A 27,282-nucleotide genomic window follows, 5' to 3' on the forward strand; every position below is an offset into this window, starting at 1 on the left:
TATATGATCCCCTTATATATTTATACATAGTTATCATGTCACCTCTTAAGCGCCTCTTCTCCAGTGTAAACAGACCCAACTTGGCCAGTCTTTCTTCATAACTGAGACTTTCCATACCCTTTACCAGCTTAGTTGCCCTTCTCTGGACTTATTCTAACTCAATAATGTCCCGTTTGAGCCCTGGAGACCAGAACTGAACAGCATATTCTAGATGGGGCCTTACCAGTGCTCTGTAAAGGGGAGATGATATATAAATGATATATAAATGATGCATTTTCTGTGTAGGTCAGTAGTTGACAGCTAATTCTGTGAACAGGCTGCTAATTTTTGCATTTCTAGCATTTATGTTGCGTCATTTTGGTGACAAATATATATTAAAACTGCTGAATAGGGGGCTAACCAGGCACCTTTGTATTATAAGGGCAATGAAACATGGGGCAATTACTAGGATTTCCCTTCAACAATTACTAGCACTGAGGATAGGGTAAAAAAAAAAAACACTTGAAATGCGCCCATTAACGTATGTGGCAATTGCTGCAAGCATGGGTGGACTCTTGTTAGAATATTATATGTTGGAAAGGTGTCCGTTTGTGTTTCAGAGCAACAGTCAGAAAACATCCCCAGTGTGCCAATGTCCTATGGTTGATTTGGCTGTATAGTATCCTGTTTCGTAATGGATAATGAACAATACCCCCACGAGGCACGTCTCAGAGTTTTGTTATTTAAATGTTTTGTTTTGCATTCTCTTGCTTTACTTCTTAGAAAGCTAAAACATATTGATTTCCTTTTTCCCCATAAGTAGGATTGTGTACTCTATTTTTTGTAGCTTGTGCATCAATGAGTGAAGAGAGTTGCTGGCTGCCCAACCCTATATCCCCTGTAATATCCACCGGTAATAAAAGCAGCAGTAATAATACTTCGGTAAAGTGATGCAATGTGGGCCTAGTAGACAGTAACTGGAGAACACTGGCTTAGTGAGATGGGTTAATGTGTTAGACACACCTTACTGTACATGCTGATGTGAAGTCATACTTAAAGGAACAGTAACAGTGTTCTAAAATAATTCAAATATAATACACTGTCACCCTGCACTGGTAAAACTGAGTTGTTTGCTTCAGAATCACTGCTATTGTGTTTATAAACAAGCTGATATGTAGCAATGAAATATGGCTAAATGACACAGGTTACAAAGTAAATAACAGATAAGCTCTGCAGAGCGCCATTATATTTTATAGAGTTTATCTGCTACTGTATGTAACCTGTGCCTTTTCCCCTTTGAATGGCTACACAGCAGCTTTATTTATATAAATTATAGTAGTCTTTCTGAAGCAAACAGGTCCATTTTACCAAAACAGGGCCACAGTACATTATATTTGAATTATTTTTTTTTGGTGTTATTGTTCCTTTAAAGCGGAAAAATTAGCCTTGTCAATATGCTGTATAGATACTGTTATCAGTAGCCTATAAAGATACTGTACAGTTCATTCAGCTGTGAGGCAGTTAAAAGCAAAACTTTGGGCACCCCTGTGCCAAATTACATATTTAGTTCATTTTGTAATGTAAAGTTGACAACAACTACTGCAGCAATCATTGTGTTACAGAAATGTTCATGCACAGTTAGATTATATTTTACAAACATTAAAACACAGAACAAAGAAACTAGTCACTGTTGCATGTACATATGTTTCAGCACCTTGGTAAGTCAGTATTTAGTTATTTCCCCCATTTGGCATCACTCATAGCTTGAAAAATGCCTTTTGAATCCAAGAGCCTTTCACTTCTTGTTGTAGAGATTTTTATCCATTCTTCCTTACTTTTAGTTGTGGGATCTTCTTGGGTCATCCTGCATGTTTACGATCTACCCACAGATTTTCATTGATCTCTAAAGGTGGCCACACACTGAGAGATCTTTCCCCAATATGCCCACCTTGAGGTGAATGATATTGGCTTGATAAGATCATTTGGCCCAAGTGTCAAACAGTTGGATCCCTCTGACAGGATGTAGGCTATGGGGGTGAGGGCGCATCAGTGAGCCAATGTGAACCTCATTCCGACTGGATTTTTAAACCTGCACAGATATCGGTAGGGTCCAATACGTGGGCTGATAAGCTGACGACTTGGTTCCCCTGCAGCTTTATATCCCCCTGTGTATGGCCACCTTAAGTCAGGGGACTGGGAAGGCCATTCCAAAACCTTCAGCTTGCTTTTATTCGTGTATGTCATGGTGGCTTTTGAGGTATGTTTGGGACCATTGTCTTGTTGTAGGAATAGAGTTGCCACTTCAGTCCTTTAATACTGTCCTCATTGAATTCACATCTTGCATGGCTAATTTTCAACGAATTTAGATGCATGCTGCAGACTTAACTGATTTAAGTGTAGCCATGCAGGATGTGTATTCAATATGTGGCTAGTATTAAGTGGCTGAGGTGGCAACCTTATGTAGGAGCCTAATACACACATCGGCATCCAGAATTTGCTGATATTTAATGGAATCTATTCTTCTCTCTACACATACAATGTGCTATTAAGTGGCACATTTACAATGTCAGTCAATGGGGGGTGGGGGATTTTGTGCAATTTGGCACTGCATTGTTGGGCTGCCTAAAAACACTGTGCTTAAAGTACCTGAGTATCTCAAGGCAACCAATTGCATGCAAACCTTATGTAAACCTCAGAAATCCTGATCACATGTGTTTATTCTAACAGTATATATATATATATATATATTTTTTTTATTATTATTATTATTTATTTTTTAATATAATCTATTTGTTTAAGACCCGTGAGTGCAGAACCTATTTTTTTATTTTTCTTGCACTTGGACAACTGATTTCCACATTGTTTAGTGTGCACTTATCTGTTGTGAATTAATATATATATATAGAGAGAGAGAGAGAGAGAGAGAGAGAGAGAGAGAGAGAGAGAGAGAGAGAGAGAGAGAGAGAGAGAGAGAGAGAGAGAGAGAGAGAGAGAGAGAGATAAATATATAATATAAAATTGCAGACATCTGCACATATGTTTGGAGTGCATGTATTCATAATAAGGTTAGTAATGACAGACTTTGCATTCATTGGATGTAGAGGGGGGGAGTGAGGCTTCCTGTGCTTGTACTTGCATTCATTATTGCCATCATTACCGTGTAATGCAGGATCCTCCCTTCTTACCTTGCTTGCAGCACATAACATGTCAGGTACATGGAGTGGAAGAGTATATTTTCCATCAGATGAAAGCACCTCAGGAGCTGACTTTAACAACATTATTTAGCCTCTAATTTTTTGGGAAGTCTTTTTTGAATCACAAGCATACCTGGCTGTGCTGACACACAAACTGCAACTAATTTGCCCCCTACAGTTCAGCTGGAACATAGTTGTTGGAAACCAAAAAAACAGAAGAGTTTCTTCCTGAATAAAACAGTTTTATGAAAGGGATGGATCACCTTCTAGTCGTTGTTTTTGAACAGTTTGTGCGCTTTGACACTACAATTTAACTGTTATGGTTACTTTTTATTGCTTATGTTTGCATTCAGATCCTCTCCAATTCATACCTATTCAGTTTCCAGTTTCTCATTCAAACCACTGCCGGGTTGCTAAGGTAATTTGGACCCTAGTAATCACATAACTGCTAAAGTTTCAAACTGCAGAGTTAACAAATGTAGCCCACTTATTAAACGGTTGTGGCACTACCTGCTGAATTAATCTGGTTGGTGCTTCCAGGAGTCCTGAGCCCCGCTTACTATGGGGGAAGCAGGGACTTCTCTGTTAAATGGCGTGCCTCCACCCAGGGCTCTGTTATGGGAGAACTACAACTCCCTCCCTGGGACTTGATACTTTGGTGTAGTGCTGCCTGAGACCTCACACAACCCCCAAAGGGAATGCCCTCCCTGGGGTATCCACTTACTGGTATGTAGGTGCTCCTTGAGGCAGACACGATGAACACACAGTAGTGATGAAACAGTTGGTTGTTTATTTAGGCAGGACCTCTCCAGGAGTGGCAATACAAATACAGTGCAGGGGACACTCTCCTTCTGTAAACCTTTAGAGTACCTACCCCTGTTGGGTAACTTATCGGTACTCCCGCCAAGATGATCCCTTATAGATGTCCTCCCCGGTACTCTACGCCAAGAGACCCTCTCTAAGGGCTCTCCCCGGTACTCACGCCAAGACGGACCACCTCCAGGACTCATCCCCGGTACTCACGACTAAGTACCCTCAGAATAGTACCCCATCTAGCGGCAGCCTAACCACCTACCTAGACTCTTGGGTCCCTACACTCCAGCTGATGTAATGCTGGGGGAGCCTACTCCCTCTACCACTCCTGGAGGGGCTATTTCTGCCCATTCTAACTTTGCCCTCACTACATAGCACTCCTAGAGTGACCTGACACAAGAAACTTACTAATCTACCTTTGGGAAGAATACCTCTGCTCTCAGAGGCTCTCCCTTAACTCTGGCCTACAGCACATGGCCGCATTCCCCTTATATGGGCCTAGGCACCACCCTGTGGCCATTACCCAAAACTGCAGGGACCCTCCCTGTTAACTATAGATATACCAGCTCTACCCACTATCCCATGACCAGCACCACCCAGGGGTCTGCGCACAGGGGTCTCTATCATAAGGGCCCAGATTTGGTAAACCCCTACACAAATATAAAGGTAAATAATTCAAATGAAAACACAAATAATAAAACATTTAGACCAGCTGCAAATGGTTTCAGAATCTTTCTGCAACATACTAAAAGTTTAATTAAAGTTGAACGATCCCTTCTGAAGGTAAGTCTATTTTTTATCTTTGCAATCTGAATCATCTTCTGCAGTTCAATAATACACCAGTATCTTGTACTAACACTGTCAGCAAATGCAGGGATAGTGGAACAGAGGAAAAATCAGATTTCAAGCACAGCCTAAAGAGATTACTTTGGCTTTACAATTGCTGGGAGCAAATAGCATCCTGCATAAGGTAAAATCATACCTGACTGGGCTTGTACTGGTTTCCATTATGCGCTGACAATCACAGGGATCTCCGTTTTGCAGCAAACAGATAATTAGCTTGACCCGGTGCATGCTGACATGTTTGTTTTTCCCCCATCCCCATAGCCCTTAAATGCTGTGTAAGTGTATAAACTCATCCCAGCTCAGGGGCCAGACGTGAGGTATCCTAGCTGGGTATACTGAATGTTTACTGTGCAAAAAATGCCCTTGGGCATAGGCTGGGGGGCTGGAAATATGAAGCTGCTTGTACTGAAGGAAAAACAGCCGCAGTGAATGCATCAAATATGTTTTGTATATATACATTTATTTTTTCTTTAATAAAGACACAATTTTTACATATATTATTTTACCTACATGCCTTATAGTTATTAGAATGTCTTTAGCCTTGCAGCAAAATCCTTTTTGGCTCTAAATTCTATATATTTTCGATATATTTTTGCACACATTTCAGCTGCATATTGGCCAGCCAACCCTATACATCTGGGGTCCCCAGCAGCTGGTGGGCCTCTCTTGTGCTTCTCTGCTTACAGTGTTCCATTTCAGACTATATTAGGAGCCGGTGATTGCATGCCATTATATTTATACAATAATGGGAGAAAGGCACTTGTTAGGGCTGAGAAACAATGCCGACACTTAGTCACTGACATAGTTAGAGCTCAGTAGCATCTTCTCCTCCAACCACTTACTTTGATATTTAATGCAGCAAAGAAGGTTGCCATGGAAACAACTCCAAAATGCTTCTGAGTATCATCTGGACAAATCCAGTCTTAACCCTTCAGAGACATTAGGAAGGCTAAGGAATTGTTACAAATCCCAATAATGAGTTTAGTGGCATCTCCTACACAAGATTTGGTACTGAGGAGGGATTTAACTGCAAATGTATTCATGTATTTTCTACACAGCACAGGGTTGGGTTGCCTGTAAACCTCCACATGTTGAAATACAAGTCCCAGCACCCCCACACAGGTTTTAGTGACATTTGGGGAGTTGTAGTCTAACAACATATTGATTAATGCCACCAGATCAGTTGAATATTCAGGAACACGTCTATCGTATCCAGCTAGGCTGAACTGATCACAATTGAGTTTAAATCTGTGCATCCCTGCAATATGTATTTATTAAAAATGTCTCTGAATATTCAAGTGCTCTTGTAACCTTAAAGGGATTCTGTCATGATTTTTATGGTATACTTTTTATTTTGAATTACACTGTTTACATAGCAAATACTTCACTCTACCATTTAATGTTATTCATCATCCAAAAATGTATTTTTTTTAGCTGTAATATTGGTGTGTAGGTGCCATCTCAGTGCATTGTGCCTGAGTCTGAGCTTTCAGAAGGAGCCAGCGCTACACATTAGAACTGCTTTCAGATAAGCTATTGTTTCTCCTACTCCCATGTAACTGGAGGAGTCCCAAGCCGGACTTGGATTTCTTACTATTGAGTGCTACTCTGATACCTACTGGGAGCTACTATCTTGCTCCCTTCCTATTGATCTGCGGCTGTGATACCCTGGGAAATGAAGAATATGGCTAGCCCCATGTTATATTTCAAAATTAAATATAAAAATATCTCTTTGCCCTTTTGAAAAACGGATTTCAATGCAGGATCCTGCTGGAGAACCTCTATTAACTGATAAATTTTGAAAAAAACATGTTTTCCCACGACAGTATTCCTTCAGTCTGGAGGGCTTCAAAACTGCCATTTGCCAATAAAGCATCTTTGTAGAACTTATCTTTTATTCCCCCTACTTTATTATTTATGATTCCTCTCCCCCCGCTTATTCTACCATGTGCCCTTGCCTTCAGTTTTATTTGTTATTTATTATTTCCTCACTAACTGTTCTTGTATCATTTCTTATTGCCTAATACTGTGCCAACAAAGTCTCCTCCAATCAGCAGCCTGCCAGTAACGGGTGTAACAGAATGCCATGTGACCCTGCATAGGTGCTCAGTCTCTGCTCATTAGCCCTACTTCCTCATTAACCTGTGCGTCTTTCCTTTCACTTCCCCGGCCACCTCCTCCACTGCTTCCTCTTGGTTTTTTCTTCCTCCTGCCCATTCCCCTCGTTCCCATCCCTACCTCCAGTCCCCTCCCCTCCCCCATCCCATCTCAGCTCTTCCTCTTTTTAAATAATGAAGAGATATGTTGCACATTCATATTCATAGGGAGATTTATCAAACTAGAAGCCAGACTGTCCAGCATCCTGCGGGCATTATAACCAACGTGCTGGAAGCACCACCGAGCATCCAGAGGTTATGGAAGGCTTACCAAGTCCTAACACCATGAATGGCTAGATGTATTTCATTTGTAGATCTCTCTGGGGCCAAGGAATCTCCTCCTTTGAGTGCAGTCAAGCAAAGGTGAATATGCTACCAGTCAAAAATGATTTCTAGGTTGACGTGTGAAGGGAGACCTGGCAAGGGTAAGTAAGGACAGCGCTCTCAAGACAGCAGGAGCAGCAGCATGGGGCTTCATACAATATATATAAATATATACCTTGTTATGTCAGCATTTTGTGTATGAGAATGAACTTTTAGTTGGTATTCTAATGCAGCTCCATCTGTTCCTTAGTCTCTAGTGCTGGAGATAATCAAATATTAGTATTAGCCAGCATCAATGTGCATATTTATTGTACAACGTGCCAAAGGAAATAACATAGAGATGACACAAGGGGATGAGGGGGAATAATATAAGTTAACCCACGGACTGCTGAAGCAACAAATGTTTTGTTCCAGCATTTGAAACCTTGTTAACCCTTTTTTTCTATAATAAAATAAGATCAGGAGAATGCTTGGCTATGGTCATTGTTAATCATACCCCTCCCCCAGCCCATAAGGGGTTAAGCAAGCTCTAAGTGCTTCTATTTCTGCCTAAGTTGTGAATTTCACAGGGTCTCATTCATGCCAATGACATCAGCTGCTTCCCCATGGCAACTAGAGGCCGTAGTAAAATTCCCAGGCAACGTTTGAGTCAGACAGTGCCAAAAAAGAACAGGTTGGATGGGAGACGTTAAAAGCAGAGATCTGATATTGTACCTAGGCTCAAATGGGAGTTTTGGCAGTATTACCAGTGCTTTATTTTTAACCAGAAACAGTTGTTAAGAAGAAGAGAAGATTTTTATCCTTTGGCTTTTTGCTTAGTGTCCAGAGAGAAGAAAGTCAGCAGGTGCTCCGGCTGTGAATGAGGAAAGCACCTCTGCCCCCTGCCGTAAGGAGCTAAGGAGCTATTGCCATTGCGGGAAGGTGACATTGTGGCCAATGTGGTGGAACCTACCATAAGCAGGAGGCAAGCTGCCAAGGCACAGGTACTGGATACAATCTCTTACACAATGGGAACTGCCACTGGGGTTATTTATAACCAGAATAGGGATAACAACATCTTAGGCATTTGGGAGCTTTAGGCTGGGATAGAGACTCCAGAAATTAAAAACTTCCCTATAACTTCATCAAAGCTTAGCCAACAAGTGATTTTATCTCCCCTTATCCTTTAAATATACTAAGAAATCATTTAAACATTAAATGAACCCAATAGGATTGCTTTACCTCCAATAAGGATTCATTATATCTTAGTTGGGATCAAGTACAAAGTACTGTTTGATTAAAAACAGAAAACAGATATCATTTTAAAGCATTTGCATTGTTTGATTAAAGTGGGCTTCCTGTAATTAGGAGATTTCTGGATAACAGATCCTTTGCCTGTATTTACATAGGATTCCGAAAGATTTTTTAAGGTTAAGTAAATACTGACCTAAAGCAGAATTTCTTAACATTATTTGGATGGGACCCAAATTAAATCTATTCCTCCTCAGGATGTAACATTTGATCTATGATTAATTACCTATCTACTTTTAACTACAATTGTCTATTGCAAAAGGAATTTCACTGTATCACGGGGACCCACCAAACAGCTGGGGGACCCAATTTTAGTCCCCACCCAGAGGTTTAAGATTACTGAGCTATCCAACATTTCTCTACTTGAATGAGTTTATAGTACCCTTGGGCAGTATCAAGTTCTTTCTGTTCACTCATGTTTTTGCCCATTTTCCCTTTTACTACCAGATGGGCAGCTGTGGGAGGATAAGGCAGCATGCTGCATGCCCTTCAGGTAGAAAAGTGAAAGTGGGTCACTTAGCTATTGCCTAATGCTTCTTGCGCTACAAGCAGCTTCGGCGCGTAAACAAGTGTTAAAGCAATAACCCTGATTTATGCATGGAATAAGCAATGATTTGCAGTATTATTTGTGATTCTGCAAGAGTTGGAGAGCTTCAGTTTAATGGAGAGCTGTTTAATCTCCCTTATGTATACATTTAGCTATTTATACCACCAATAAAATGATCTTTTGGGCATCACAAACAATTATATTTTTCTTGCTTCTAGGTGTATCAGGAATAAAAAAGCTTGGTGTGTAGGGCCGGGTAGGCAGAAGAGGCATGTAACTTGAGGAGCAGCAGTGGGGGGCGCTATACACATACATTTTCTATTGCCTGCCTCTAGTATGGGACCTTGTTTCCCACACTGCCTGCTGCTCAACCAAAGGGCCAGCCATGCTTGACTAAGGCGTCCGGCTTGGCCCAGGACTGCTGGTGTGCTGTGACTAATTTAAAAAAGGCTGCTAAGATGATTCACGTTCACCATCTAATTTACTCAAACATCTCCTCCAACATCCAGTGTCGCATTATAAGGTGTGTTGAGATGGCATTTTAACAGTGGCCACAAAAAGCTTCCCTGGTGATTTAAGAACAGAATTTTCAAACTGAAATTCTGTTTAATTCCCCTAGCTCAGCACCTAACCTTGAAAATCATGTGTGGCAGGGGCATAACTATAGAGAAAGCAGACCCTGCAGTTGCAGGGGGCCCAGGAGAGCAGAGGGCCCAGTAAGGCCCCAATTAACAAGCAATTTCTCTTGGAAGAACTAAGCAATGTTTTAAGACCCTAAATTGAATTTGTTATGGGGCCCAGTAACATCTTGTTACATCACTGATATTCCAGGAGATCTCCCAAGGATTTGGCATCATTAAAAGTCTTGGTGCAGGTTGTTAATGCAGGTTGTTTATCACAACTTATATGTTTCTTTATTTTCAATACAATAGATAGAAAGACGTTCATACAGCGTTGCAACATTTTGTTGTGCTAAATATATTTATATCTTTTCAATAATTATGGTGTACTTATATAGGTGTGTGTATATAAGTATGCAATGGTAAGCTAAATTTGGTTGTTAGGTCTCTAGCTGGATAGCCCAGGGCAAAGTAATCAAACAGAGTGACCAGTGAGACACATTGTGGTGTCTCTATCTGTGTGTGCTTGTGAGTGCTTCCAGGTACCCCAAAACTACACTGGGAAGGCTATGGTATTTTTAATCACTGTGGCATTTCATACACCTGTACAACCTGAATGAATACCTGAAATGATTTGAGAATAATATTTATTTTATAAATAGCAAAAATGCCCTGAAGGTCAATGGGGTTCTAAACCCAGAGCCTCTATGTTTTCCTGTCTGGCAAATATTTTGCATTCAGATGTTTATTGATAGAGGGCAAAAGTGTTTTAGCAGAGTGTGACCATAAAAAACGAGAGACATATGAGCAGTAAACTGGATCCCAACAGGCCAAGGGTTGTTGCCACCTATATTCCTAGTTTGCCCTGTTAAACGTGTGGCCATTTTAAGAACCAGTTGCATTCACTAAGATTGTTTCCATCTTGCAGGTGTTGGTATTTATCCATCCTCAACCTTATGACACATTCCTCATACATGTGCCGATTTCCTTATGCAAGCACAGATAGAGACACCACAATATGTCTCGCTGGTAACTGTATTTGATTCCTTTGCCCGGGCTATCCAGCTAGTGACCTAAAGGTGGCCACACACGTGGTGATTTTCGATCTTTCGCGCGACTGATGGTGCGTGTATGGCCAGCTTAAGAACCAAATCTGTCTTTCCAATGAATTTTCATGCTCCGCTAGTCTGAGATTTAGGATACCTCTTTGTGTGGGATTCTGTGTGTGTGTGAGGTTTGTTGGACGTGCTTGGGACAAGTTGTGCAGCCTTCCTTCTAGGTACTCCTCACCAGTAGTGGATATTCATATCAACATTCTTTTCTTAATCAGAGAATCTTGAATTCTATCCTCTTCTTCTGAAATCTCCCATACTGTATGTGCATCTATCTCTTATAACATGAATCTGCACTTGGTTGGAACTTTCTCTTCAAGGCTCAATATGGAAATGTTGAAGAGATTGATGAGTATGTATTGGTATGGCACAATGTTGCAACACTTGACTTAACATTTTATATCTATTACATTGAAAATAGAGATACATTTATATTGAACTTGTGGTTAACACCAATCTGCACCAAAACATATTGCCTGAGTAAAAACACTGTCTAGTTTTGTAGGCAATTATAAATAATATGTGGTGATGGTTTCATTTTGGGCTAAAAATGATCATTAACTTTAATAATGGCCCCTTTATTGGAGCTCCCTATAGATCTGCTATGGTCCCTGTCTGTGTTTCAAATGAAGTCCCTACCAGAAGCACATTGGTAGGGGAGTAGCCAATCAAAGCTCTGTGGTCACACAAGCAAATACAGGCTTCAGTTCTCTATCAGGTCCACCTAGATGCTGATTGGTTCCTATCCTACAGCACAGTGTGCTGAGTACTGCCATCCCCCCTGCACAGCCTGGGAAAGGAGGCAGCAGGAAGTGGAACTAGTGGGGTTTTTCTAAAATTTTTAAATAAATCAACCCAAAACACTACTTTTTAAATAACATTCATTCTATATTTAGAGAAGTGTAATGCACTGGGATGTAATTGTATTCTTATACAATATGTCCCCTTTAATACGGTTCTTATCAGTGCACCCTTAATGCTACCAAATGCATGGGAGCTTTCCCAGAGTAATAAGAAGAATATCATGGCTGCATGCTGTTTAGCTGCTGAACTTCAAATCCCAGCATCCGTCACTGTTTATATCAACTGACAGACTTAACTGGTTAATGATAATTTGTTATCCGCCTTAATTTGATGATCTGCCTTATATTAACACTTCTTGCCCCAACACATTTACCAAGACATGATTTTGAAGGTTGGGTGTTGAGGAAGGGGAAGTGAAAAAATGACTGTTTTTTGCTTGGGGCTAATGGGATCCAACAAGGCATGTCTGTTTTGACAGATCTAAGCCTTTGATATGTATATCTAGCTTGTAGCTGGCAGTACAGACACACCTAGTTTGTCGTACATATCTCTTTCAATATGTTTGTAGTTTAGTTCTCATTTGTCAGAAACGCCTTCGAAATCTTTGTTGCCATTGGGTGTCACAGTTGTCCCGGGTTGTGGTACAGGCCCTGCAAATGGTTACAGACAGTCGTGTCCTTCTGGCAGGGACACATGATTTTCAGCTGATAGGAAAATGATACTTTTAGGAAATCCACCCAAGGAATTAGGGAGATAGCTAATTAGATGAATACAATACACAATGGGGCTTTATTGATTCCTTCTGTTCCACTGTGTTTTAGTGATGCTGTTGGAGTTCAGTAGAACCCATAAGCTTCAGTGTTCTCAGGTATGGATATTTGATATATTTATACACATGGCATATTCTTCATATTCCCCTTCAATATAGATAAAATGCAGATATTTATAATTTAAACACATAAGTGCCTGTGGCATGTAGGGTGATTTATGTGAAAATCTTGAGGGATTTGCCCTATGAATGCCCTATTAACTAACTGCAGCTGCTGGGGGTGTAGGAAGGTACAGGGGATGCAGTGGGTGCACTTTGCACATTGCCCCAGAGAGGACTTTATGTAGTGTGCATCCATACCCCATGCCTTACAGTGCTGTGCAAATCTGTGTCACAACAGCTATTTCTGACTTATGTTCTCACGGGATCTCTGCCATATTCCATACTCCAGCAGACAAATTTGCTGAGTAGATTGCTTTGCTTTGTCATGTCTCCGGCAGTTTGGGGAACAAGCCTAACAGATGGCATGTTGGAGGGGGCCGTAGGATTAAAGTGATGCAGGAGAGGTAATTATACACTGCGGTGGAACTGGTAAACAGGAGGTATGTTATAAACACAGTCTGTGCAGATAAATATGGGTTCACAGGAGAGGTGGGTGCTGCATCTTGAGCTTTCTGAGTGTGTGAGAGTTAGATTTTATATATGATTGCACACGGAAATATATAATGCTACAGAGTGTGGTTCTGGGGGACATCCTACCTGTGTTTAGGTACAGAGTGCAAAGGGGGCAGGAGAATGCATGTAAATGTTTAGTTACAGTATGCAGAGCTGGTAGGGTGAATATCCATATTCATTTAACTGCAGGATTGGATGGCACTGCAAAATAAATTAAGATTGTTAGATGGTTAAAAAGAAAAATTTGTGTAAATATGCCCTGATATGGAAGACATAGTCAGTGCCGCTTGGCGATCTCTCCAAGTGAGCAAATCTTAACGTGCATGGGCACGTTAAGAGTGGAAATGGTTTGGTCTGATGGTTTGGTCTGATGGTTTGGTCTGATGGTTTGGTATAATTTGGCCGTATATGTGGATGAACATATCGCATTTATCTGATCAGAGGCAGGGACTTCATATTCTGATTACATGACAATATTGCCAGAGAGGACCACACGCACAGTGGTTATTGCACTGGGTTATGAACTGAGTTTGAAGACCAAGTGTCCGGACTGTTTGTATGGCCAGCATTCGTAGCCATTACCCATGGGCAGGGCACGTGTAAGGATAACTGCTTCATCTGATCTGAATATCATTGTATATATAGATGTATTGTATAGAGATGTGACAGTGTGTATGTTGATAAATGTACAAGAGAACACTGTAACCCTTGTTTGGTGGGTGAGTTTAGCTTTAAGGATAAAGCAAGTGAAAATAATGTAGGGACTAGGGCAATGGATTGCTTACAGAATGCCAAGTCTGAGTTAAAATAATATTTTCTGTTCTTAACAAGTTGGAGTAAACCCTCTCTTTTCTGCAACAATGTTTTATACCACATCCAGCTTAATCAGGTCCTTGCCTCCCATGGTCGGGCTGGACTGGGGGGTGCAGGGTTCACTGGGGCTGCCGCTCAAGGTGCCCCGCCGGCTGTGGAACCTAACCCCCTGCAGGTACCCCTGCCACCTGCCTGACATCCTCTGCCGGGGTAACGGTAACAGGGTTTGGGTCTGGGCCACTGGGGCCCACCAGGTCTTTTCTCAGTATCCTGGTGGCACAGTCCAACCCTGTGGCTGCCTTTGCCTTCAGTGGTGCCCAGTGCTCATGAACAGGGTCGGACTGGGGTGTGTGAGGCCCATGGGTGCTGCACCCTCTCACCACCACTAGCTCCTCTCCCTGAATGCACCTTAAACTTACTTTTTCAGCGTTCGGGGGAGGAGGGCAGCGGGTAGTGACGGGGAGGGCAGGCAGGGATCAGGACTATGTTGGCGGGGCCCAGCAGGTTATTCACCAGTGTCCCGCTGGCCCAGTCAGAACCTGCTCAGGAAAGAGGAAATCTAATGGAGACGTCCAAAGTCTGCAGTACCTTATGGCTCAGCAAATGGTTTTTGCTGTGGCTTTCAATGTTGTCCTTTAATGGAGAAGAAAACTTTAAATTCCTGTGGAGTGGCATTTTGTTAGGCACCCCAAGGGACCCTAAAAGCTCAGAGCGCCTCTTCTTTAAACAAATGCACGAGTATGGGATTGTTTTCTGCTGAGCGGACTAATGCCATATTGTCCCAGGCTCCTAGGACATCTTTAGCTGTAGGTTTTGGCTGAATAGGTACAAACTAAGAATTTGTTTTTTTTCAGTTTTTAACATTACTGGCCCTTTAATCTGAGACTGTAAGAAGAATTGGAAAAGACAGAATGGAGATATAAATAGCACTAATAATAAAACACTAGTCATGTAATCAATGGGCTGTGTAATTGCTATGGTCAGTGACTGGAAACCAAATTAACCAAATTATAGACAGGCAGAATACAAAAACCCATAATTGGGAAGCCACTCAAACAGGACTTTTATTAACTCTGCTTCTAAGGGTTGTTTCCTCCACTTCAATGACAATAGAGACCATAACAAAGATAGCTGTGAGCAATAGTGTAACTTGACGGCACCGGGCCCCCCTGCAAAAAATCTTTAGAGGGGCCCAGCACACAGTGTTTTCTACTCAGAATTTCCCACCCACTCTGCGCCCCTTGCCAGCATCCCCTACCTGCCTGCTTTCCCTGCTCCCAGGTAGGAGAGCAGCTGGGGAGGGGGGATTTCCATTGCCTTTCACACCAGTGCCAGTGAGTTTAGAGTGCACCTATGGTCACTAAATTGTTTCTCCTACTGCTGGTGGTATGGTTACTGCCGGTCCAGTTTTGGCCTGGACAGCCTGGTTTTTATAGGGGCTGCCTGGGTCAAAACTGCCTGCCTAGTTTTACAAATAAGGAAATCCGGACAGGACTCTCTCTGATTGACATGGTAATCAGCCAATCGCCAATCTACACCTTATAGTCCCACCATGTGACATCATGGCTCTGCCCCTGATGTCACTAGCCCCACCCCATGATCTCACTGCCTGCCCCCTGCCCAGAGTGCAACTATTGTTTCCCACTAGTGGAGTGTGGGCTCTATTAGCCTGCACCTCCAGTGGGGAAAACAATTTTTTTGATGATAGGTACCCTTTAAGGGTCACAGTACAGATGGGGAGGAAAAAAGTGGATTGGCATTTTCTCCCCTGGCATAGATATGCTGCTGGAGAAAGCGCTCCACTCCACAGTGATCAGGGCACCCCCCTCCCCACTGTGATCAGGGCACCCCCCCTCCCCACAGAGATCAGGGCACCCCCCTCCCCACAGTGATCAGAGCACCCTCCCCACAGACAGACATATCCTGTTTGCCCCCCCCCCTTATTGTAATTTATATTTGCTGCAATTGAAAACTCACTCAGATGTAACCGTGCTGCTGTGCTTTTATGACCTTGCTACTTGCTGATCACTGTGCAAGCAGAATGCAGCTCTAGAGCCTAGGGGCATATTTCACGTCCAAGTTCTTTTCCAATGCCCAAACTAGCAGGGAGTTTATTAAAAGGGTGTTTCACTTTTAAATAATCTTTTAGTATGTTATAGCGTGTCCTATTCCTAGCAACTTTGCAATTGGTCTTCACTATTTATTTGTTATAGTTTCCTCAGATACAGCTTTTTTTTTTAGCTTTTCTTACAATTGTATTAATACTGTTACTTTTATATTAACTATGTTTATACTCAGCCCCCTTCCTATTAATATTCCAGTCTTTAATTCAACCTACTGCCTGGTTGATAAGGTAAAAAAGACCCCAGGCCCCTCTGAGAGTGCACCGCCTAATAATTTATAAATAAAACTATACAAACATTCCCAAATCAGAGCACTTCAGTGCAGAACTGTAGGCTTTATTGTTCACCCAGCCATCACCGTGTATTTCCCTAGGTGGCCACCTTGCCTGATTTATTAGTGGGAGGAAATCTGACCTTTACTCTGCAAGTTGTGACAATACATTGTAAGTGACTGAAGCAGTAAAAAGGGTTAAGACAATCAATGATGTGGTTCCCCCCCCCCAGAGGATGCAAAGTAATGTCATGTCTCTCCCTTTTACAGACAAGCAGGAGCTTGCAGTCAGGTTCAGAACAGCACGGGAAGGGAACCAGCAACAACACGGAGCTCAGAGCCTGACAAGACCTCATCCTGCAGGTAAGTGGAACCGACCTTGGTGGCACAGGGCACATTCCCCTTTCTGGGAACATCTAACCTGCTCAGCGTGAGACTGAGAACAAACACGTTCAGTGCTTATCCTCCCTTCTATGCATTCTTTCTCAGGGACAAAGTAAGGGAAAAAGCCAAGGGCTCACTAAGGTAAAGGGGTACTGAGGGGAATAGACAGTAGGGAACACCTGAAGATCCCAGGAGGGACATAACTATAAAGCAAGAAGGCCCCCACTCTGGGGGCACTGACTGATAAACAGTTTAATATATATTTTATATAAAGTTTGGGGGGGGTGTATAAAATGAATGGACTGTAGTAACTTCTAGTTACATGTGGAGGCGGGGGAACCTAAACAGTAAGGACACATCCTCAGCATATTCTAAATGTGAATAACAGACTGGGTATCCCCACCCTATGGGCTCCTACCTGCTTCCACTATCTTCCCCATTACCTATCCCAGGGTCCTTGCTCCTCACTGGAGGCTTGTAAAGGAGCTCGAGCTGGTAAAGCGTTTGTGTGAATTGGGCGACTGTGTGTTCTCTTTTGTGTTTCTGACACTCTGACAGTGGCTTCAGCTGTCTAAGGGCTGTGGCACATGAAGAGATAAGTCACCCGCGACTAGTCTCCCCAAAATACCATCCCACCGGCGAGTATGTAAATCACCGGTGGGATGGCATACGCGGCGCCGTGATTTCTCCCCGTGTGCCACAGCCCTAAAACCGCATTCAGTGAACCTTTTGTTAGAAGCATTGGACCGTCCCTATTATGAAGTCAAAATCTTTCTGAATGCAAGTATGGGATCATTTATCCAGAAACCTCCAAATTACGGGAACGTCATCTCCCATAGACTCTGTTATAAGCAAAAAACTTCTAATTTCTAAAAATGATTTCCTTTTCTCTGTAATAATTAAACAGTAGCTTTAATTAATGTTTAAATGTTTTCTTGTAGACTTAAGGTATGGGGATCCCAATTACAGAAAGATCTCTTATCTAAAAAACCCCAGGTCCCCAGCATTCTGGATAAGAGGTCCCATACCTGTACTAAGTTCTCCCTGAGGCCCCTAGGCAAGAGCACACCCAAGAGATTTTTATTACCCCGCTTTAGTTAAGGCCTCCATAAATTTCTTTAAATATCATTACCCAGAGGCGTCCCTAACGCCATACTATGGAGGGGATTATGGGCCACTCCTGTATTGCACTTAGGAACGATTCCATGGAACCCAATAGAAGTGATGTTGCTTCTCAGTGATATTTCTGGTCTCATGGTCATTGTTTTTTCATTCTTTACTGATCATATGTACTTTATTATAATGAATGCTCTAAATGTAATTAATAGTTGTACTCACTTCATGTGCGTTTGTAATTAAGGTACCCAGCCATAAAATTATTATGGGGCATAGACTGACGTGTTATATCTACTACTATAACATTAGGTGATTTTCATGCTCTTAGTACACTGGTGATCCAGGGACTGCTCCTGTGAGCTATTTTGGAGTCTTGAAGGAGATTTTTCTGAGGTAAGTTGGTGAAGGCTTCACATGGGTTCTTTTTTTCACCTTTCACATGGCCGTTACAAAGGATACAGGTGTAACCTAATGGACAAGTGTCTGTTCTTCTTTCTCAACTAACTTTGGGATTAGTTCCCATAATACCTCTTGTCTATTTGCATATATATGAGGCAGTCTCCTCAACCCAAATGATTTGTTTGTGAATCCCCACTCCTGGCTCTACCTCACTGATCACAAAATTCTGCACTACACTGATGAGCCCCTAGAAAGGTGAAACCAGTCTGATCAGGTGAAACGTGGCTTCTGCTTTGAAAACCCAGTGGGTGAGATTTAGACCATAGGATAAACCAATGTAAATGGGATTTTCTTGGAGCTCTTTGGGATTAGTGGTTTTCTTAACCCTAATGATTTGTTTGGGAATCAACCAATATGAAAACCAAAATGTTGCCACTTCTTGGATACACACTTCTGTCCCTAAAGGGCAGTGGCACACGGGGAGATTAGTCGCCCCATGACAAATCTTCGTTACCGCGGGCAACTAATCTCCCCACAATGCCATCCCACTGGCAAGAATGTAAATCGCCGGTGGGATGGCATACACGTCGCTATGATTTTCTGAAGTTGCCTGTCAAGGAGAGGTGGGATGGCATTGCAGGGAGATTAGTCGCCCGCGGTAGTGAAGATTTGTTGTGGGGGCGACTAATCTCCCCGTGTGCCACTGCCCTAAGTAGCCCACCTTCGATACACACTGTTGTCCCTAAGTAGCCCACCTTGGATACACACTGCTGTCCCTAAGTAGCCCACCTTGGATACACACTGTTGTCCCTAAGTAGCCCACCTTGGATACACACTGCTGTCCCTAAGTAGCCCACCTTGGATACACACTGCTGTTCCTAAGTAACTCACCTTGGATACACACTGCTGTTCTTAAGTAACTCACCTTGGATACACACTGCTGTCCCTAAGTAGCCCACCTTCGATACACACTGTTGTCCCTAAGTAGCCCACCTTGGATACACACTGCTGTCCCTAAGTAGCCCACCTTGGATACACACTGCTGTTCCTAAGTAACTCACCTTGGATACACACTGCTGTTCTTAAGTAACTCACCTTGGATACACACTGCTGTCCCTAAGTAGCCCACCTTCGATACACACTGTTGTCCCTAAGTAGCCCACCTTGGATACACACTGCTGTCCCTAAGTAGCCCACCTTGGATACACACTGTTGTCCCTAAGTAGCCCACCTTGGATACACACTGCTGTCCCTAAGTAGCCCACCTTGGATACACACTGTTGTCCCTAAGTAGCCCACCTTGGATACACACTGCTGTTCCTAAGTAACTCACCTTGGATACACACTGCTGTTCCTAAGTAACTCACCTTGGATACACACTGCTGTTCCTAAGTAACTCACCTTGGATACACACTGCTGTTCCTAAGTAACTCACCTTGGATACACACTGCTGTTCCTAAGTAGCCCACCATGATTACACTGCTAAGTATCCCACCCTGGATTCAGATCATTGTGTCCTTGTAGCCTAACCTGACCCTCACTTTGGCTAAGCATACAACATTAAAATTACTTGTGTTTATAACTTTACTAAATCTGCCTCTTCTGTGAGGAAATCTGTCTTTCATTTTAGCCTATAGTAAAGGGTTATTTCCCCCACTTTGTGGTGACAGAGCCAGTAATGCCTGTGGGAGTTGCTTTAATTGTGTTTTTGTTGCACTGAGCAAACACAGTGATATTAGACAAGTGGGAGCAGCAAAAGGAAACCCAACTCCTTCCAAGTGCAGGTATCAGCTCTTTTCTTGCCATATAACCATGCTTATAAATGTCACAGCATGCAGATATATTAATGATAACTACTGTGTAGATGTTGCCAAAGATTTATTTTCTTTTAGCAGGCCCTTAAATGGTCCCCTGTGCACTTTATTCTATGATTCTGGCTTGCGTAGACAATACACAGTGAGAGATGGGTGAAGAAATACAGCTTCTACCTGCACCAATCATAATGAGCATTGTCAGCTTAAACTATTTATTATTTTTATTTATGTTAAATTTAATCTTTGTAGCCTTGTCTATAGTAAGACCTTGGAAATATCTCTGTTAAAGGGAGAGTAATAAAGGGAAAGTTCAGCTGCATTTGAAGAACACATTATACTGGCGGTATAGTGCGGTCCAACTTTCCTGTCCATGAAGTGTATCTTGAATTAAGGACGTTATATTTATGCAGTAACAAGTGTGGCAGAGAATAATTCTATTGAATTATTTTCAGAACTGGTTTAATGTTTTGGAGCCTGTGTATGTGAGCGTTATAGTCGCACAACATTATGACCTGTCAGCCAGCTAAGCAATGTCAATTTCCATAAAATGTCTTTCTAGCTGGAGAATCAGACTCATTCACTACAATAATTTTAGTTCCTTGGCACTAAATTCAGTCTGGTGGGATCTGAAAGGCATTGCTTGTTGCAGGGGCTACCTGCTATACTATAGAGGGGTGATTGTACAACTGGAAGTGATAGAATCCAGCCATTCCATTTGACTTTTTCATTTGCTTGCGGCGTGTACAGCTTTGCAGACCTAAATGTTGCAAAATGTATTAAAGCAGGGGTCCCCAACCACCGGGCCGTGGGCGGCTTTCAAGTGGGCTGCCTCTGTTCCTGCCCGCAGTAAAAATGCAGACGGCACAAAGCCGCGCACATTTAAAGGCACTAAATAAAGCGCTGTGCGTTCAAAGTTACGCGTCGCTCGTATAAAGACGCGCATAGAGACACAGATAGAAGGCGCGCATGAACGTGCAAATGAACGCCGTGCGCGCGCAACAACCCCCCTGGTCTGTGGAAAAAAATTTCGGCTTGCGACCGGTCCGTGGTGAAAAAAAGATTGGGGACCCCTGTATTAAAGGGTTGTTCACCTTTTAGTATTTTGTAGAGGTTGGCATTCTGAGACAATTTGCAGTTGGTCTTCATTTTTTATTATTTAAGTTTTTTTAATTATTTAGGATTTTGATCAGCAGCTCTCCAGTTTGGAATTTTAGCAGCTATCTGGTTGCTAGGGACCAAAATAGCCTATCAACTGGGCAGTAGTTTTATTAAATTGTAGCCTCAAAGAGTAATAGGTTATCGGCTGCCAGAGTCAGTGACCTCCATTTGAAAGCTCGAAATAGTCAAATTAAAAACTATAAAAAAAATGAAGACCAATGTAAAAAAGTTGCTAAGAATTGGTCATTCTATAACATATTAAGGGGTATATTTATCATGCTGAGTAAAGCATTATCGGTGATGTTGCTCAGGGCAACCAATCAGCAATTACATTTCAACAGTTAGAAAACCAAAACAAAGCATCTGATTGGCTGCTATGAGCCACATCACAGTGAACCACCCCTTTGAAATTGTCCATACACATTTCCCCACCCATGGTGATCATAAAAAGGGGTCAGGGTTGGAACAAGGGTTAGGCAGAAGATGCACCTGCCTAGGGGGCACAATGTTGGGGGGGGGGGTGCTGGGCACTTACCTCTTCTGCCTGCGGTCTCCTAGTTTGGGCCCCGAAGGGGGACACTTACTGCGATCCTTGTTCTTACCCGCCCCTACTCCCGTTTGTCAAGGAGTGTGTGTTTACACTCGTATACAGGAGGGGGGCCAGGGATGTTCATGGGTTGCTGAGGTAGCCTGATTTACTTGGCCTGGCCCTGAATAAAACGATGATATCTTTTTACCTGGTCCTTCTCCATGGATGGCATATTGTCCGGTTAAAACAATCATCAAACCGCTATTTAACTATACTATTGTTCATCTGGGAATGAAGAAATCTGCCCATGTATGGCCAACTTAAGATCCCTAAATGTGAAAATGCGAAAACACCAGGCAACCCACAGTGAAAAAGGCCAAATAATATAATGAGAAGCTGAGGAGGCTGTGTACCCAAGAAGGGGCAGATGAGTGAGTATGAAAGTGGCTGCCTTGGGGCATCAGTTCCTCCCAGGAAACAGGTTCAGGGGTCACTGGAAGAACCTATGGATGAAAAGTGCCGAAGTGTGTAGGGTTTATTTTCTCTTGCTTGTGCTTTATGTATCTAGATCACCTGTACTATCTATATCTGCTAACTGGTTGCCCCTTGTAATGGGGAAAATCATTTTTTTATACTGCTAGCTTACTGAATCCTAAGTAAGTTTTTTTTCTAAATTTTCATTGTTATTGTAGAGGGTGAGATCTATTATCCAAAATGCTTGGGACCTGGGGTTTTCTGCATAAGGGGTCTTTATGTAATGTGTATTTACATGCGGAGTTCTGCAATGTTAAGAAAAACAGGATTGTTTTAACACAATGTGGATTTATGCTCCCTTAGTTGCCATCAAGTACAAGTTATGGCCTCATTATTACACAGATGAAAGCAAATTGGTCAAAAATGAAGAAATGGGTGTGTAAATAGGAAACTGTGAGACACTGTGCTGTATTTTATTGTTTTCTGCCAACGGGTTTCTGGATAATGGCTTCCATACCTGTATATACATTTTTCTGTTGTGCACTCAGCTCATTGAGCATTGTCTCCATGCAGGTGTCCTTGGTTGCTAGGGTCAGTGCCCCCTTTCCCAGCTCATTACCATGAACAGCCAGACCTGAAGCTTTCAGATATTTGTACTGTTTTGCCACTTAGAAACCACGGACATGTGCACACAGGGGCGCTGCTGCCATCAGGTGAGTTGAGAAACTTGCTTCAGGCGGCAGCACCCCCAAAGTTACCAGGGGAGGCAAAAAGCTTCTATTGGTTCCTTTAAGTGCTTGCTAGTGCAGAGAGTGCAACTGCACCTTTTCCAGCTTAAATGGCTGCCTCCATATTGCTACAAAGCAGCTTATTTATATAAACTATAACTAAGTCTTTCTGAAGCAAACACACAACTTTTACCAGTGCAGGATAACAGTACATTATATTTTAATTACTTTACTTTAAAACATTTTCATTTTTTAGTGTTATTGTTCCTTTAAAGAGATCCTGTCAATGCACAATTACTCCCCCTTTAAAAAAAAAAAAAAAAAAAAATAATTATTAGGTTTCTATTATTTGACTTTGTATCTTGCTGTAGAGACCCATTGTTTATTCTTTGTCCCATAACCTTCCTTATATATCTAAAACCTTTTTGTCTTAGGAAAGCAGTTAATATAAAGATCACTTTGGAGCAGGGTCGGACAGGGCCAGCAAGACATTGGGGAAAAACCTGAGCCATATCCATTCCCACTGACCCATACCTGATCCCTGCCTGCCCTCTCTATTGCTCCCTTGCTGCCTTTCCTTCCCCAATTGCAGCAAATGCAAGTATAAGGTGCATGTGTGGGGAGGGAAGGGGCTGGCGGTGAGTGAGTTGGTGGGCGGTGGGTGAGCTGGCAGATGGCGGGGGGCCCCAGAGCAGCAGCCCTGGTGGGCTCGCACACCCCAGTTCAACCCTCCACAGTGTGCAGGGGGGGGAGCATGTGAAGGGCAGTCAGCTGTGGACTAAATTCAGATATAGATTTGATTCCTGACCAGGAAGTCATTTTGGCATTTTACTGCCAATAGATTTGCCACATTAGTGCCACCTAGAACACTATATTTATTCTGCAGAAAGCTTTACCATACCTGAGTAAAGAGCCCTAGAAGCTCCTCCATTTGTTTAAGACAGCAGCTGCCATTTTAACTCAGTCTCTATAGCTGTTGTTTGCTCAGATCACACATTCTGATGGGAAGGAGCGTGCATTTTTATGGGAGGGGGAGCAGGAGAAGGGAGAGAGCTGGAGAGAGGAAGTCTGATACCGAAGAACATGTTTACACAAAGGAACCCAAGAAATCCTCCGTGTCTTTTGATAGAGGACTCAGTGCAGCTTTTCTGTGAGTGCTTATGGCTGTATTTACATAGACCTTTCTGATAAAGCTTACTTAGTTTTTACCTTTCCTTCTCCTTTAATCAATATATAAATCACCAATCTTATTTGGTTTTCTCTTGGTATCCCGCTGGGCCAGTCCAACCCTGATCAGATTTATATATCAGAAAATGGGGTTGGTTTTTGTAACTGGACACAGAGGATAGGCTGCACCATTAGGTGTGGTCATTGCTAGAGATTTTTAATGAAAACCAATTACATAATCAGCAGTAAGCATCTAAAAGCAAGAGAACTTTGGTGCTGGTGTCCGGTCGAACCCCCTTGTTTTGCATGTACCTATGTACAACCTTTGTGCTCGGTGCAATTAAACAAACCAAATAGAAGTTTCAGCATCCCTTTCAAAGGTAAACAGTAATAAACCATATTTGCTTTAGCATGACCATCCCTTTCAAAACTTGGCCTTTCACCTTCTGATAAAATTTTATTCCCAGCATGGCCATATTATCACGATAACTGGTAAAATGCTTGCTAAGCAGTATCTTTGCCATAAAGCATCGCCCAAGTATAGGAGTGTCCTGGTTTCGGTCTCCAATGTTGGCCATACCGCATTTCTGCTGTTTTCAGAACTCAAAATCCTCATTCTGATGCCCCATTCATAGCATAATGTGAGAGGCACACTTGGAAGATCAGAAGTTTACAAAAGAATTTATTTTTAATTCTCTTCCCTCCATCTGTCGGCACCTACTCACTTCCTCTGTAGTCATTTGATTTCGGATCAATTCCAAGAGGGTGATTCACGTAGAGCAAGAAGAACAGGCTGACACACAATGCAAACTCCCTGCGCTCTCTCTCTCTTCATAAATCAGCAAAAGGCCTGAGTCATTTTCAGCAGATTCCTTCATTAAGGAGTCAGCATCGCATCCCAACACCAAACTGGGTCATCCAGACAAAATTCCAAAGACCTCAGCTCACTCTCAGGGCTGAATAATAAGAAACTCATTGAACATCTCTGAAAGGAGCTCAGTGGAGACTGGAGTAGATGACACTTCATTTTAGGGCAAATAAGGAAGCCGGTGATGGTAATGCCTCGTGTGGCCACTACCAGTATACCATAGACATTACTGTTTTTCTGCCTAGTATAGGGGGATATTTATGGTATCTTTCTGGACACTTAGATAGGTATCCCTGGTATGGACAATGCCATTATTATCCTTCATCTAAAGGGGTGCCATGTCCGGACTGTCAATATGTGGGTTCTGGCAAATGCCAGAGGGGCTGCTGTAAGATGCCATAGACACTCACTGTTTATTGGGCTGGCGGGGGGGGGGGGGGGGCAGTTTGGGTTCTTGAAATGCCAATTTTGAATCCAAATCTGCACCTGAAGGAGATTATATTTAAAGAGGAAGTCTGTAGGAGAGGATAAAAAACCCAAGACAGTGGCAGCTTAGTGAGGTTTCCTGCAAACTAGTAGGAAAATGCATAAATAATATAATTATACGCAGTGCCGAATTACCCACTAGGTGCACTAAGCACTTGCCTAGGGCCCATCAAGTTTTATGGCCCTGGTCCTCCTAACTGGAATGCAGAAGTAAGTGTGACGTTTGGGGTGACAATGTGATGTGATTGGATCACAGATCCGAGCTCCTCACTCAAGGGCAGTGTGGACTGGCTGCCTGCTAAATGCTTTTATTCTCCTTCCTGTTCTACTGCCGCACACAGACACATGCACAGACATCATGTACTAGATATGATTGCTTCGAATTTTATTAAACATATATATGTGCAGGGGAAGATGGAAAGATGTACAAAAACAGGCACAGGGTGTCATATTATTGGCCATCAATGCACCTTGATGCTCCTTAATTGTGCCTGGCACGCTAGTGCAACTCTTTGATCTCCCTCAATGGCAATGCTGTGTACCTAGAGGGGTAGGACTTGGGAATACCCTGGCATTCACCCAGAGCCTGGCCAAGCCTCATATCTGCTCGCATGTAGGAAAGAGCAGGAGCATGTTGACTGTCAGAGGGGGGAAGCAATGGGCGGGCAGTGGGGAGATAGGACCCAGACTGGGGGTAGGTAGACAGAAGAGGTACGTACCTAGCACACCCCCTGGCTTTTCTGCATACCCCTAGTTCTGGCTCTGCATGCCCCCACTAAGCATGACATTGAGGGCACACAAGGATGCAGGCTTCTGTATCTTTAGGACAGGGCTTCCTTGCAGCCTTGTGATGCTTTCATTTTCTTTTTATTACATTTATCTATGCTAGTCCTGTTAATGCACAATCTATGAGATATAAAACAATGGCTTGGGAGGAGGGCTTTCCTGTCTGCCTGTTTGAATGTACACAGGGAGTTTGCTTACCATCTGATAAGGAACTGGTTATAGATCAAGGGTCACCTCTTCACACTTTTCTTTTTCCACTCCGTACACGGTATGTGCTTGTATGGGAAAGCTTGTATGGGAAAGCACATGGCCGGGTCCTGGGTCTTTTCGGCCTAATGTGTGTAAGCCTCCCCAAGGCAGGTGGTAATTCCATGGCTTTCTTGCATCTGTTATCACTGTAGTATTTATTTGCACAATTACATGGAGTTTTTCAAAGCAGGCTGAACTGGCACATTGGCACTAGGTACAAGTGAATTTGTGTTTTGCCCCTATTCTTGTAGATAAGCCCTTTTCTGTTTGTGGGAAGGAGACAGGAGCCTCTAGAGGCACAGTTAAAACACATATACTAAAAAAGTATTTTGAAGGGGATCAAGCCCTTTAGGGCTCTGGCACACGGGAAGATTAGTTGCCCGCGACAAAACTCCCTGTTCGCGGGCGACTAATCTCCCCAGATTGCCATCCCACCGGCGTAAATAAAATCACCGGTGGGATGGCATATGCGGCGGCGCGATTTCAGTGAAATCCTGTGCGTTTTGTGAGTATATTTAAAATATTGCCCACAGCAGTGGCATAACAATAGAGGAGGCAGACCTATTTAGGGACCCTGGAGGTATATGGGACCCAGTGGGGCAGTTTGATAAGAAACACCTTATTGCCATAAGTTTAGGGGGGTCTTAGAATGTAAGTAAACAAAAATCACAATTCCCATATATATCATAAAATGACACAGCACCATTGAAACCAGTGTAAATGTTATTTCTTTGAAAATGGAAAACGACATGCTGAATGTTTCCCTGTGAGAGAATTTATACAGTGGA

At 42.7% G+C, this 27,282-nt stretch overlaps 1 protein-coding gene across 1 annotated transcript in view; it reads left to right on the forward strand.

Moving 5' to 3' along the window:
- The window catches only part of pak6 (p21 protein (Cdc42/Rac)-activated kinase 6), a 63,545-nt gene that overhangs the window by 4,419 nt on the left and 31,844 nt on the right, over positions 1 to 27,282 (forward strand). Inside the window, exons 2-4 of the mRNA XM_018096887.2 lie at positions 7,157 to 7,351; positions 8,132 to 8,295; positions 16,607 to 16,699. The gene's annotated coding sequence lies outside the window, so the exon portion shown is untranslated. The remainder of the gene's footprint in view (positions 1 to 7,156; positions 7,352 to 8,131; positions 8,296 to 16,606; positions 16,700 to 27,282) is intronic.

Source organism: Xenopus tropicalis, chromosome 8 (assembly GCF_000004195.4).
Source record: "Xenopus tropicalis strain Nigerian chromosome 8, UCB_Xtro_10.0, whole genome shotgun sequence".
Lineage (NCBI taxonomy): Eukaryota > Metazoa > Chordata > Amphibia > Anura > Pipidae > Xenopus > Xenopus tropicalis.